The sequence below is a fragment of the Quercus robur genome, chromosome 7, assembly GCF_932294415.1.
Source record: "Quercus robur chromosome 7, dhQueRobu3.1, whole genome shotgun sequence".
NCBI classification, from domain to species: Eukaryota; Viridiplantae; Streptophyta; class Magnoliopsida; order Fagales; family Fagaceae; genus Quercus; species Quercus robur.
In genome coordinates, this window is record NC_065540.1 from 26,643,403 (window position 1) to 26,656,200 (window position 12,798).

Consider the following 12,798-nt stretch of genomic DNA (forward strand, 5'->3'; position numbering starts at 1 on the left):
AATCATTCTACTCCAAGCAGTATCTAGATGGTTTCAAGTGGCTTTCTCAATTCATTTATTAGTAATAGAGGCGGTATCTTAGGCATCAGATTCACGTACCAATTTTCTCACGGTGAGGTGGTATCTATGTATCTTTTAGGCATTAGAAGTGAAGATTTGACATTTTATTTCAAGTGGAGCTATTGGGAACGCTATCAATTTGATCGTTGATTTTTTTCCTTCAATTGCTTGGTTAATGATTTGTGCGATATGATGATATGTGATTGTAATTTAAATTTCTTATTTACTCTCAACTCTCAAATCTCAAGAAAGCTTGCATGTTTTGTAGTTGCCTAGAGACCAGGCTATTTTCTCTTTCTCGCTTTCGCATTCCTTCTCTCTCTCAGTCTCTCAGTATCAGGCTAGGGATTCAACTTTGTTCTTTCAATTTTTTTCTCCAAGGACCAAATAAGACGTCGATTAATCCAATTTCTAGTTTTTATTTTATTAAATTAACGTTTTCTTAAAATTCGTAAATAAATAATAAATTAAATAATTGATAAAAACAACATTGTTTGGGTAGGATAACGGCAGAAGCTAACGGATTGTTAATGGATGACTTAATTGAGAAAAAATGAAATTTAGAGAATTGAAATGACAAAAACCAAACTTAGAAGACTGAAATGAAAAGTGGTGAAATTTTGAGGGTGAGTTTTGCGTTTTGGCCTTAAAGATATTATGAATATTTTATATTTAAAGTTTAAAGATAACCAATCAGATTTGACCATGTGTTTGAGTTGAATTTTAGTTTAAAGTAGTAATATAGTTTATGTGAAATAATATGATTAGGTTTCCAAATTCGTATAGGAACAACTAGAGATTGAATAAATAATTATTTGGTCAACATTTAGATGGCTGGAGTTTTTGAGTATTTGTTATACGATGAGTATTAAGTTTTAGTCAAATAACAATGGAGAGTTTTATCATCTTAATACTGACCGGTATTAATTAGATTTCAATTAGTATTGATCGGTACTAATAATTTCCCAATTAATACCGATCGGCACTAATAAGAAAACTCGAAATACCAATCGGTAATAAGAAAACTCAAGTTATAAGGGAAACTCGATTTCCAAAACAAAGATATACACCTAAATAGTTTGAAAACATGGACAAATTGCTACATAGTTTAAAAATTAAGGGCGAAAGCCCATTTTCCCCAAAATAACTATAGCATCATGCCTATAGGTTCCTAGGAATCACTTCTAGGTTCTGTTTGTTTAGGTGGAACAGAAAATATTTCCAAGAAAAATGATTTGGTTTTGTTGTTTGTTTGAAAATAATTTTCTGAAGTTTCAGTTGCACATGCAGAAAGTTCTGAAGTAATCAATACCCGATGGGTGTAGACTAGGGATTAGGGGATGGGGAATCATTTACATCAGGTGGATTTAGCCATAACTTGATCTTAATTTTATTGGGTTCCAATAGTATGAATCGGTCGACATCCTAAGAACTAACTATGGAGCTTGCTAAATCCAATATTTTTGCTCATCTCAATTTGTCTAAAAATGATCTCACATCATTTGCATCAAGCAAATAAAATTTACTTAATTTTTTGAACCCATTTATAAGGAACTCACAAGTGATTTGTGCCAAAGCTCGAAAACTCATGTGCCTTTGTTAAGTGGCTGGACGCTGGACTGGTTCTATGTTCATAACCGGTACTACTACATGGACTCACAAATTTTAGTCAAACCATTTTGCTTGGTGTTTTAATTGACAGCAATTATGTTACCATTTCCCTACTTCAAGACTGTCTTCATGACTTCTATAGGAAACCACTGGAGATCGAGGCATCAAAAAACAATATTAAAAAATCTGATGCTGCAATTGCTTATTAAATCATGATATAATTGTTTAATAACAATACATGGATTACAAACAATTAGAAGGAAAACTTCTAAAATATTTCAATGACCTAAGACAAATGGGGATTGAGTTGTTTATTTCATTCTTTTTTTTTTCCCCCGAACATTGACAAGTAGTATATTACCATATTGACACTGCTCAAGACTACCCCTATTCTCGAATATAATACAGCCATCTCTCTCTGATCATGGAATTCATCTTTCAATAAGAAATGGTTTGAATGTCATTAGCACTCCAATTGCTTCAATCACGTTCAAGACGAAGAAAACCATATTGTCACCTATATTTCAACACAAATTTTGAAGTTATTCAGTATAAAAAATTGTTAGGATCGAGTAAGATCTCTCTATGATTACTAATTTACTATTCTCATCGAACTCTACACTTAAACTTTTCACATATTCAATATGCCGAATCTTTTTTTTTTCTATGTTTATTTATTGAAGCGTAAATAACGGGAGTTGGGGTTCAAGTGATAGCCTTTGTGGTGCCTCATGTATGTGGTTCGAATCCTATCTCCTCTCCCATCATTTACCTATAAAAGGAGAGTCTACATTCGGAAATAAACCCTATGCTTCCTAAAGTTGTAGTCTCTCGTCCTTGGGCATTTATGCATGAGTTTTCTAAAATCCTTATGAAATTAATGACAATCTCCTCAGAATGTGAGGTGTAGACAAAGAATTGCCCTTTGAAATTTGCAGTTCAGCTTACAAGTATAGAAAAAAGGATCAAAATCGTAGTTGAGTAATACCTGGGAGGAAAGCAGCATCTTGACGCTTTTGTGCCCATGAAAATCTACAGACCAAGATATTCAAACGAAAGATGTAATTAGAAAATATCATGCATCCATCAGAGATTATGGAGTAAAAAAATCAATATAAAATGGCAATGTAAAAATGAAAAAAAGAATGAAGTTACACATGTAATTCTTTGTAGCTGTTGCACCAATTTATAAATTTTTTATATAATTAATATTTTGAAATCTCACCATTTGATTACATGTTTTGTTGTTTATTAACTCATGCCAAATTTCATATTAATGAGATGTTATTTACTATTTAATTCACAAACTCGATTATCTCTAATCATCTTGATAATTTTGCAAGTTAGGTAGTTGTAAGAATAAGAAAAAGGAAACTTTGAACTCTCATGGGTTGAGAACTAAAATTGAACTCTATAAGATCGAAACTTCAATTGTTCCTCAGTAGCTTAGTGATAGTCAAAATATTGCATCCAATAGAAAGTTATCAAGTGGTGTAATATCAATTACAATAATAATGTGTGTAACTTGAACCCATCCAAAGTGACTTAAAAGAATTCTTTTCTATGAATGGTGATATACCGTGCTAACCATAAACTACTTCTTTTTCGCCTATTGTTTTTCCTCCTTTTTTTTTGCTAAACTTTATTTTCATTTATTTCTCAGGTTATTGTTTATAACTCTTAGTTGACCTATTAATTTAAACTCCTATTGTGATCCATCGTCCATATGTGAATTTCCCTATCACCTATAAAAATAGAAGCCAAAGAAATTTAAGCGACACTTACATGGCACCACCTCCAGCTGGACCAGCTGCTTTGAATAGAGACATTAAAGTCATAGCAATGCCATTAGCAGCTCCTCTTTGGTCTTGATCCTATTGTCAATATAGGATTCAATTGACATAAGACATTTTGTGATTTAATCACCACTTAAATATACAATAATAAAAGAAATTACATTAAATAAAATAAGGAAAGAAAAATACCACGGCTCTATTTTGCAGGAGAAACAAGCCAGTTGTAATGGACACCTGCTTACATGGAAACATCAAGTAGTTCAGAAATACATAATCTGAAAAAGGAGACTATGAACCCTATTTCCTTGGAATATATAATCTTATTAATAAGTTAAAACTATACTTGCCTACATTCTATTCAGGATTTTTTTGTGGGGAGGGGGGGTGGGGTTGTAAAGAAATTCTATATAACATAATTGCTATGAGGTGAGGGCATCTGTGCATGTGTTGATTGAAGTACAATTTATTTATGCATAGACATAGTATGACATGTAATAATTGTAACAAGAAAAATTAATGTAAAAAAAAATGTTTGATAAATGAAAATAAAAATTGTAGGTTCATTTGGTTGTATGCTTAATGGCAACACATACAACTAGGTAATGACGAAATGCTATCTTTTTCATCTAACTTACATCTAGGTAAAACTAACTCCTCAACTCCCATAGCTGAAATTTTAGGTTAAAACTTAGGTATATACCTTATTCACGCTATATTAGGTTTCCAATTAAATCCAAACAAATAGCTACATCAAATTTAATTGTCCTCGGTTAAGATTAAGTTGTTTTTGTTTCATAACTCAATGCAACTGCGTTTGAATTTGATTGGGGAATCTAATGTACAAAACTAAAGTAACCTTACCAAAGTTTTGTCTTAACTTTTGTAGGACATTTGTTTGAAGCATATTTAAAATTGCTTATAATCTTAGAAAAATGCCTAGAGATTTCTTTGTTTTATTTCAAACGGCTCAAGAAAATCAAGATGACTAAGATATCTGGATAAAAAACAATTTATCATTATATTTGCAAGATTGATTTGAAAGTTTTGGTTGAAATGGAATGAAATCCTTTTTTTTTTTTTTTTTTTGAGAAACAAACTAACTGTTAAACATACGCACACACTTAATTACACTCTCTCACCAAGCTCAAACACATTACTTAACCCAAAGTACCACTACAAAAGGGCCTGAAATGGAATGAAACCGAAACTAAACAATAAAATAGATTGTGACATGTCATGCCATAAATGATATGGACCATAGCAAAATGTTGAAACTAGAGAGATGCAATAACATTTTTCAAAAGCAACAATTTTGTTGCAAGTAATAATAGGGTCCTTTATGAAGCAACAAGCATTCTCCACAGATGATGATGGTTCCCTTTTTTTAGGAAAAATTACAGATTTCTGCATTGTTTTAACATGAACTCCTACAACTTATATACCCTTCCCCAAGTTATAATGGGTAGCAAGAAAATGCGAACACAACAAAAAATCTTCGATCCAATATAGTAACATAACAAATGCTGATTTGATTTCTGACATTAATCTGTGCATCGGCATAGTACCTTATAGCAGAACATGTACAATTTATTTTTTATGCATTGACAGAATTATTTCAATCTAATGTCTATCTAAATAATTCGCATTAAGCCAGTAGTTAGTCTTTAAAAACAAAGCTTATAATACTATCATAAGCATAATTTCTAGTAATCAAAATTTATCTCAGCATCTTCATATAACTCTGTTAATCATACTCGATTCTGCTGTAGTGAATTAGTAATTAAAAAGAGATCTTGAAGATGTATATGCACTTACAGATAAGACATTCTTGATCACAGAAGCACAATTTAACACCAAGGCAAGGGTAAGCCCGCTCAATGTGGCTATCAATGGGTAACTTGCTAGCACGGGTATGGATAAAACCTGCATATGGGATTAAGCAGTCCAAAAACGCGTGGAAAAACAAGATTATATACACTGCGGACACAAAAGTGAAGTGCAGGTCTACTATGGAGTTATGGAAACTTACCCCTGAAATGCGAGATACCATTATGGCCCCAAAAAGTCTCTCCATGTACGGATATAAAGAAAGTTGAAAAACAAGTAGGCCAAAACCTAAAACATTAACAGAAAAGTATTAAAGAAAAGCTTTTAGCATTATTCAAATTTAAAATTTGCCTCACATTAATAATATAGTCTCTTAACCATTCTCAAATGTCATATTGTTGTCTCATAGTGTGAAAAATATAAAGGAAACATTGTAAAAGTTCAAGTCTCAAGCACCTTTGAAGTAAAGAGAGGAACAACTTTTAATGTAAAATTATGCATAACATATTGTTCTGTTCAAGAGCTACACAACACTCTTAATCAGTGACACTTGTTACTTTTGAGATAGGGAGAGACACAAATGAGCCGGATTTTAGGTAATAAGTATATTCTTACAAATTACAAGCACAAGTCTCGGGGGAAGTTATGATAGTACCTCTAAGAATTCAGTTATGTACAAAAATCTAGCAGATTATTTTGGCAAACTATAGCCGCTCACATATTATAAACACTAGAAACTTTATATGTCTAGATGTACATACATGAACCGTCATATAGAACTTTAAAATGTGATGAAAATTCCTTTGCGAAGAAAAAATAGAAGAAGAAAATGAAATTAATTACACAACTAATATAAAATGATATATATTAGTATAAGAATATACCTGTGACTGACAGAACTTCACCAACATCTTTAGTTGAGTAGCTCAAACCCCCAAACTTCCGAGGGCTGACAGCCCATAAGGAGAATATCTACAGGAGAGTGTTGGTTATCAGTAATACCAAACTAGAACTTCATAGCACATTACAAAATGAAACTATAAGCATAGAATTTGATATGCACATTATGTACTCTTGCAAAAACAGCAACCAACCAAATGTTTTAGTGGACAAAAATATGCAAGTATAGCAACTGAAATGTGATAATGGACGACCAATATCCAACAAAATACAAATAAATATAGTTTAAGAAAAGAGGTATGAGAGATACCTCTGTGTAAGCCATATCATGAAGTGAGAAGATACAATAGACAATGATAGATGACATCAAAGGCCAATTCCTCAGGAGGCTCTTCTTAGGAATTGGACCACATTCTTCTGTTTCTACTGTTTTTCCCTTTTCATTAGGTTCACAGGATCCTGCTTCTAAAGCTTCATCTGAGTCATCAGGTAATATGCTATTTCCACTATGCATGTGCAATGTTTCCTGAAAAAATCCACACATTTAGGAAAAGAATATGTAGATAACCAATAATTTTTTTAAACAAAAAAAAAAAAAAAAAAAAAAAAACTCAAGCAAGTTCTATCTAAACATAATGAGGTAGGCTAGAGAAAGATATGAAGTTTTGAAAATGAACTTCCTGCAACTCCTCAGGTTGCTTGAAATTTTGAATCAAGTTTAGATTTTGAAAATGTAAAAATCCGCCACAGCAAGATTTTCAAAGAACTCATTGCCACAAATATATATATGCTAACGAAAACTAAAACAAAAGAATTGGACGCAAACAATTAATAATAATATTTTTTTAAAATATCTCATAAGAACTAAATTATAATATATACCGGAAGCCAGATACAAGCAACAGAGACTGATAACGCAAAAACTGATATACAAAGGCAAGGCAAGAAGTACGGAAATCTGCATCATAACCACATAAATAAAACGTCAAGGAACAGTAAAAATGTTGAAGTGAGAAGTTTCAATTGCATCTTTCTTAAAATATTCAACTGAAAAAAATACACTTACCTCCCAAAAAAAGATTCTTTGGAAAATATGTTGGGATACTTCTCTGCTGGCTGAATGACAAAATTGTGTTACAACAACAGCAGAGTAAATAAGTTATGTACGAAGATAGAGAAATTTGATTACGCAACTAACTATCACATATATTAAAGTCTTCTAGCATAACAATCTTTTTGAAGAATCTTCTTACAAGCTGGGTGTTAATATGATATGTACACCCAAATTTGTGGAATTTTAACCACATATATGAATTGTTTTTTCCATTTTTCATACATTATACTTCCATTCTCATTTTTCCATTTAAAGGCAGTCTTTTTTTTTTTTGTTTCCCAAATGAATTTTTTTATAAATACTAGAACACAAAAAAATTGAAAATGTAGTTGGTCCTCTCTCTCACTTCTTTACACAATGTCGACTGGGTAAGCTATTAATTCTCATTGATTTTACTCGTTTTTATGTTACAAAAAACAAAACAAAACAAAACAAAACAAAAACCTCTCTTTCTTATTGGTCAAATGGAAACTTTATTTATTCATTCAGCATAGTAACTAGGTGCAAAAAAGGGACGTCTACAACAGCACAAGAAATAAACGTACCTGTGCAAGAAATCCTCCCAAAGCTGGGCCAATGATCAATCCTATGCCCCATGCTGTACTAACCTGATGTTAGTCATAATTCTTAGTTTTGTTGATATGATCCACTTTCAAGAACTCAACATACATTATACACATAAGTAAGACTTACTGTTGATACTCCTAAAGCTTGGTATTCATCACGGAAAATTTCTGTTACATATGCCTGGTAACATGGAGGAAGTTAATGTATGCACATATTGGAAAACGGGATTAAGCGAACCAACAAATAAATTGTTAAAATTTGAGAACACAATCAACTTTCTAGTACTTCCTTACCACGTGAAAGAAATATACAATACTGAAATTGTACCTTTATTGGTCCAAGTAAGCCATTCAAACTTCCAAGAAGGAAACCTTGTAGTAACAGCCATCCAAAAATTTACACTAAGGCCAAAGAGAGTGTTGAAAATTACCCTAAGGAAAAAAAAATATACAAACAAACAGACATTTTAGACATTTTGGAGAAAACATTCAAATTTTATTAGCAAATATATTAATTGGGTAATAGTGGTGTGTACTAACACTGCGACAGTCCCTATAATTATAACAGGTTTTCGACCATAGCGATCAGCCACCATTCCCCAGGGAACAGATGTCAAAGCTCTTCCAAGCATAAATGAAGACCCTTCAAGATATTGAGCAGTTTGTTAGGACTACTTCTTGAGGCACCAGAATATCAAGATTTTAATGTACTACAAATGAAGATTCAGTAATGAAACTATTCTCACCCACATAACCAGCATAGTAGCCAATATCTTCCTCTGTTTTTGCAATATTAAAATCCCTAATCTGCAAGTAGAAATTACAAATAAAAATTCTTAAGAAGTTCTATCATATACAAATGAGTGTAACAATTGAAGTTCAAAAGGTTGTCAAGTTTTGATGATCAAAGGTCTGATTTCTTGAGTTCCAAAGAGAGGAAGAATAAGCACACAAGATTGAAACAAAATTATTTTCTCTTCGTCTCAAATTCTGATTAATTGGTGACAGACTCTCAAATACACAATCATAGAGATTCAACTCAATAAATTTCTAGAGAAGAAAAATGAAAACAAACACCTACCAAGAAATAGATGACAAGAAATATTAGATAAAATATAGTTTGAACTTGTCTTTGTAAGGTAATTAGCTCACGGAAGAAAAGTGATAATAGTGCATAAAAGGCCAAATTTTTCGTTGGAGAGGAATGAAACTTGCATATTATAGCTTTACTTTGCATGAAAGGGTCTTAATGTTAACTATACTTAGGAAATTCAATTGATAGGTATGAGAAACCTACTTCATAGATGAAGAAATCTTCCTAAATTCTTTGGCAAGTCTTTACAATTACCAATGCTCTCAAGAGTTGCAAGGCTTTCAATAGTTAGGATATGTCTTTAGGATGTTCCTTATTATCTCTTACATATGGAATTCCCTACAATTAATCATTGAGGATAATGAGATAACATTATCTCTTTAAAACTGAAAGGCCATGATTTATTCAGGACATTCTAGAAGAGATCTTCGTTGCTATTTTGATTGAAAGTAGTGAAATGACATAACCATAGAGTATGTAGAATTAAACACATCGATGTTCAGAATCATTAGGAAAGAATTAAACATGCAACTCCAATATGTAACAAACATACATATTCTCCAAATTTTCATTCAGAGCCATTTGTAAGGCGACAATAAATTATAAGATGTATAGACTCACCATGAAATAAAGGAATGGAAAAAGAGACGATATCGGTAACGCTGAAAAGAACACAAAGGATATATTAGCATATATATATTGCAAATAAATCATGCCGAGCAATGAATTATGATAGTTCATATGAGTGATGCAAAACATATAATCAAATTAAAAACTACTAAAAAAATGCATCCCTTATCCAGTTACATGGATAATTTCTTTTCTTTTTTGTTTCTTTACCTTAATGTCTGACATTTTTATTTAATATGTAAAAGCCTAGTCCCAACGTGATTGATAGTTGGAGCACACACATAAAGGGAAGTTTAAGAATAATAATTAAGTGATTAAATTCATTATTTCCTATCAATTTAACCTTTTGGAACAAGTGATACTTTATCATTGATAGGCTTGCATCACAATTAAGAATGTATGAGATATCAGTCCAAGTTCAATGTCCATTTACAAGTTGTACTAATATACAATAGTACTTATATTGCACGTTCTAACTTGTATAATATCTTAGGGTTAGTGTATGATTAGCCTAGGCTCTCACTAAATATATACCCCCAATGAGGGTCTTGAAACAGACAATTTTATATGTCAAAGTTGTAGCCACTTAGGGATTTTCGCTATGGAGCTAGGCCATCAAGTCAAACCACACTAATTCTGCTTCAATGTACCTATACAACTTACACCAAAGAGTATAGTAACGATGCAAAGGAGTAAGGGGAGGGAGGTGGCAACAGCAGCATAAAAGTAGTGAAGCACTGGGGAGAGGGAGTTCATGGTAGATTGGTAGTAATGGAAATGCAAAGGAGTGAAAGGGGTCAAGAATGTGTATGAAACACAAGCTGAATCTTTTATTGCACCAAACATGTATTTGTTGACAAAATATTTTATGCAGAAATAAGTAGAAAACAGTGGTATTGACCATGAATTTCTTAGATTATAAGAATTTTTAGCTTTTTTTGCTATTATTTAGGGGTCTTATTGCATTTTACATTTTTGGTATTATTCATGAATCCCACTAATATTCAGCTAACTTTTAGTTTTTTTCCTAAAGTAGGCAAAAAAAATTCAATTTCATTTTTGTGTCATAGTCATTAGTCATACTAAAGTAACTTTAGTGGAGCTCAATTGGTTTCCAAATCTATATCAAGGCATCCTTTTATTGCCAGCTTAAGTAGGGACCTATGTGTGTCCCCAACAACCCCCTCGCTCAACTTTACTTTTTAATATATTTATATCAACATATAAAGTTTAGCCCCCCTAAAATTACACATGGCCCCTAAGATTTTTTTAAAAAAATATTTAAGAAGGCCCTTAAGAATTCCATAATTTCCATTTACCCAAAGAGACAATACAAAAATAAATGATAGACAATTAGTCTATGAGGTGTCGATGAAGGTGATGGTAGGGACACAAAGTGAAGAGTGTAATAAGACTCTATTTTGGAACTCAGGAAGCATAAGTTGGTCAGAAAATATTTTGCGTGGATGTTTGTTGTCCACAAATTTTCGAATGCACCAAAGTACCAAACATCATAAAATACAAAATATTGTTTATTTAAAAATATTTTACCCTGAAACAAACAAAAAAAAGCTGTTGCATAGGCAGAGAAATTTTAGCAAAATTTAGTAAAATTTAGGAATTTCTTTTAGTAAATTTGTAAGAAGGTAAATTTGTAAGAAGGGCACCCAAGAATTCAATTGACCCAAACAGGGTATCCTAAAAATAAATAAAATGAACCATTTTAATCCCGTAACTCGTGGCCCTCCTTCCAAAAAATAGAAAATATGAACAGTTTATATATATTGTTTTCCACGCTATTGCTGTTTTAACTTTTATGTAGCTAAGAATATTTTCTTCATTAGTAGAAATTTAAGGAAAATTTTGACGTTCTGTAAATCATATGTCCCTAATTTATATACTAAATTTTACAGCAATTTTCTTTTTAATAAGTTCTGACAATATTCATGTCTGAAAATGTTCTCACTGTAGTAGAAAAATTTAGGAACATCTGAGAAAATAGTTCGTGTATATTGGTTTTTATTTTTCATTCACATTTAATTAAAAAAACAAACGAACAAACAATCAAACAAACAAAAAAAAAAACTCTCTTCCATAAGAGTGGCTTTTGAAGGTGGCTTTGTGGAAGATAGCTGGGCAATTGCTTTCATAAAAACAAAGTTTAGACATTGTAAATGCAGAGACATCTTGGTCTACAATGAAACATGAGTGAAAACCATACAAATATATACAGAGCGTGCGGTGAGAGTACTTACCAGTGCAAAGCACAATGACCCATGTAAAAATAAGCTCCCGGAAAGGTATACCTCTCTGCACTGCTTTGTTTTGCTCTACCTTACAACCAGGACAATTCTCATAGTATTTCTTCTTCAACAGACTCTCTTTATACTCCTCTGCCATTCTCAACCGAGCCAAAAAGATGTTTCAGCTTGATATGCAACCACTTCAGCTACAAAACTTGATCCTTTTAATATTGGTATATTGGTTTATGGTATATATATATATATATATATATATATATATATATATTCTGCTCACAAACCTATCAGCTATCACCAATGATCAGCAAACACAAATGATCAAGAAGTAGTTTCCTGGTGGAGTAAGAAGAAATTCTACTTCTGATGAACTCGAAAAGAAACAAGAATCCTGGAAAGCTGGGATTGAGTTTGTGAAGCAGAAGCAATAAATCAAGAATGTGATGAATTGCCTTTGCCAAACAGAAACTGAACTTAAAGAACAATGTGGAAACCATCTTATTGACTGCTTCAACTGGCATCATTGCATGCGTCAGACGAATCTATTTGGTAATAATGACCACAATTTTATTATTCTACCCATATGAGAAAATTTACAGCCACAATTTTTTTATGCCACAGTTTAGCACACATGACAAGCGGTTGATAAAAAGTTGTGAGATGAAAACTGGTAGTTCATCTCATCCAAGTTGTGACAAAGTAATTGTACAAAGAGTTGTGATGCTAAGATTACTTAAGTAAAATAGGAAGCACGCAATAATGTGTTTATTTTTAGTAAAAATACCATTTTAAGTTTCTATATTTTGGGATCACAATAAATTTAGTCTTTATATTTAGATAGAAATTAATTTGGTTTATGTTGTTCTCAACTTGTAGTCAAATTTCATTATTGAATTAATGGTAGGGATTAAATTAGTTGTAAGTTAAAAGTATACATAGATCA

The 12,798-nt window shown here is 31.9% G+C and overlaps 1 pseudogene; it reads right to left on the bottom strand.

Moving 5' to 3' along the window:
• Positions 1-1,848: 1,848 nt before the first annotated feature.
• Positions 1,849-12,501, bottom strand: LOC126692959 (protein ZINC INDUCED FACILITATOR-LIKE 1-like; annotated as a pseudogene).
• Between the last annotated feature and the right edge of the window lie 297 nt (positions 12,502-12,798).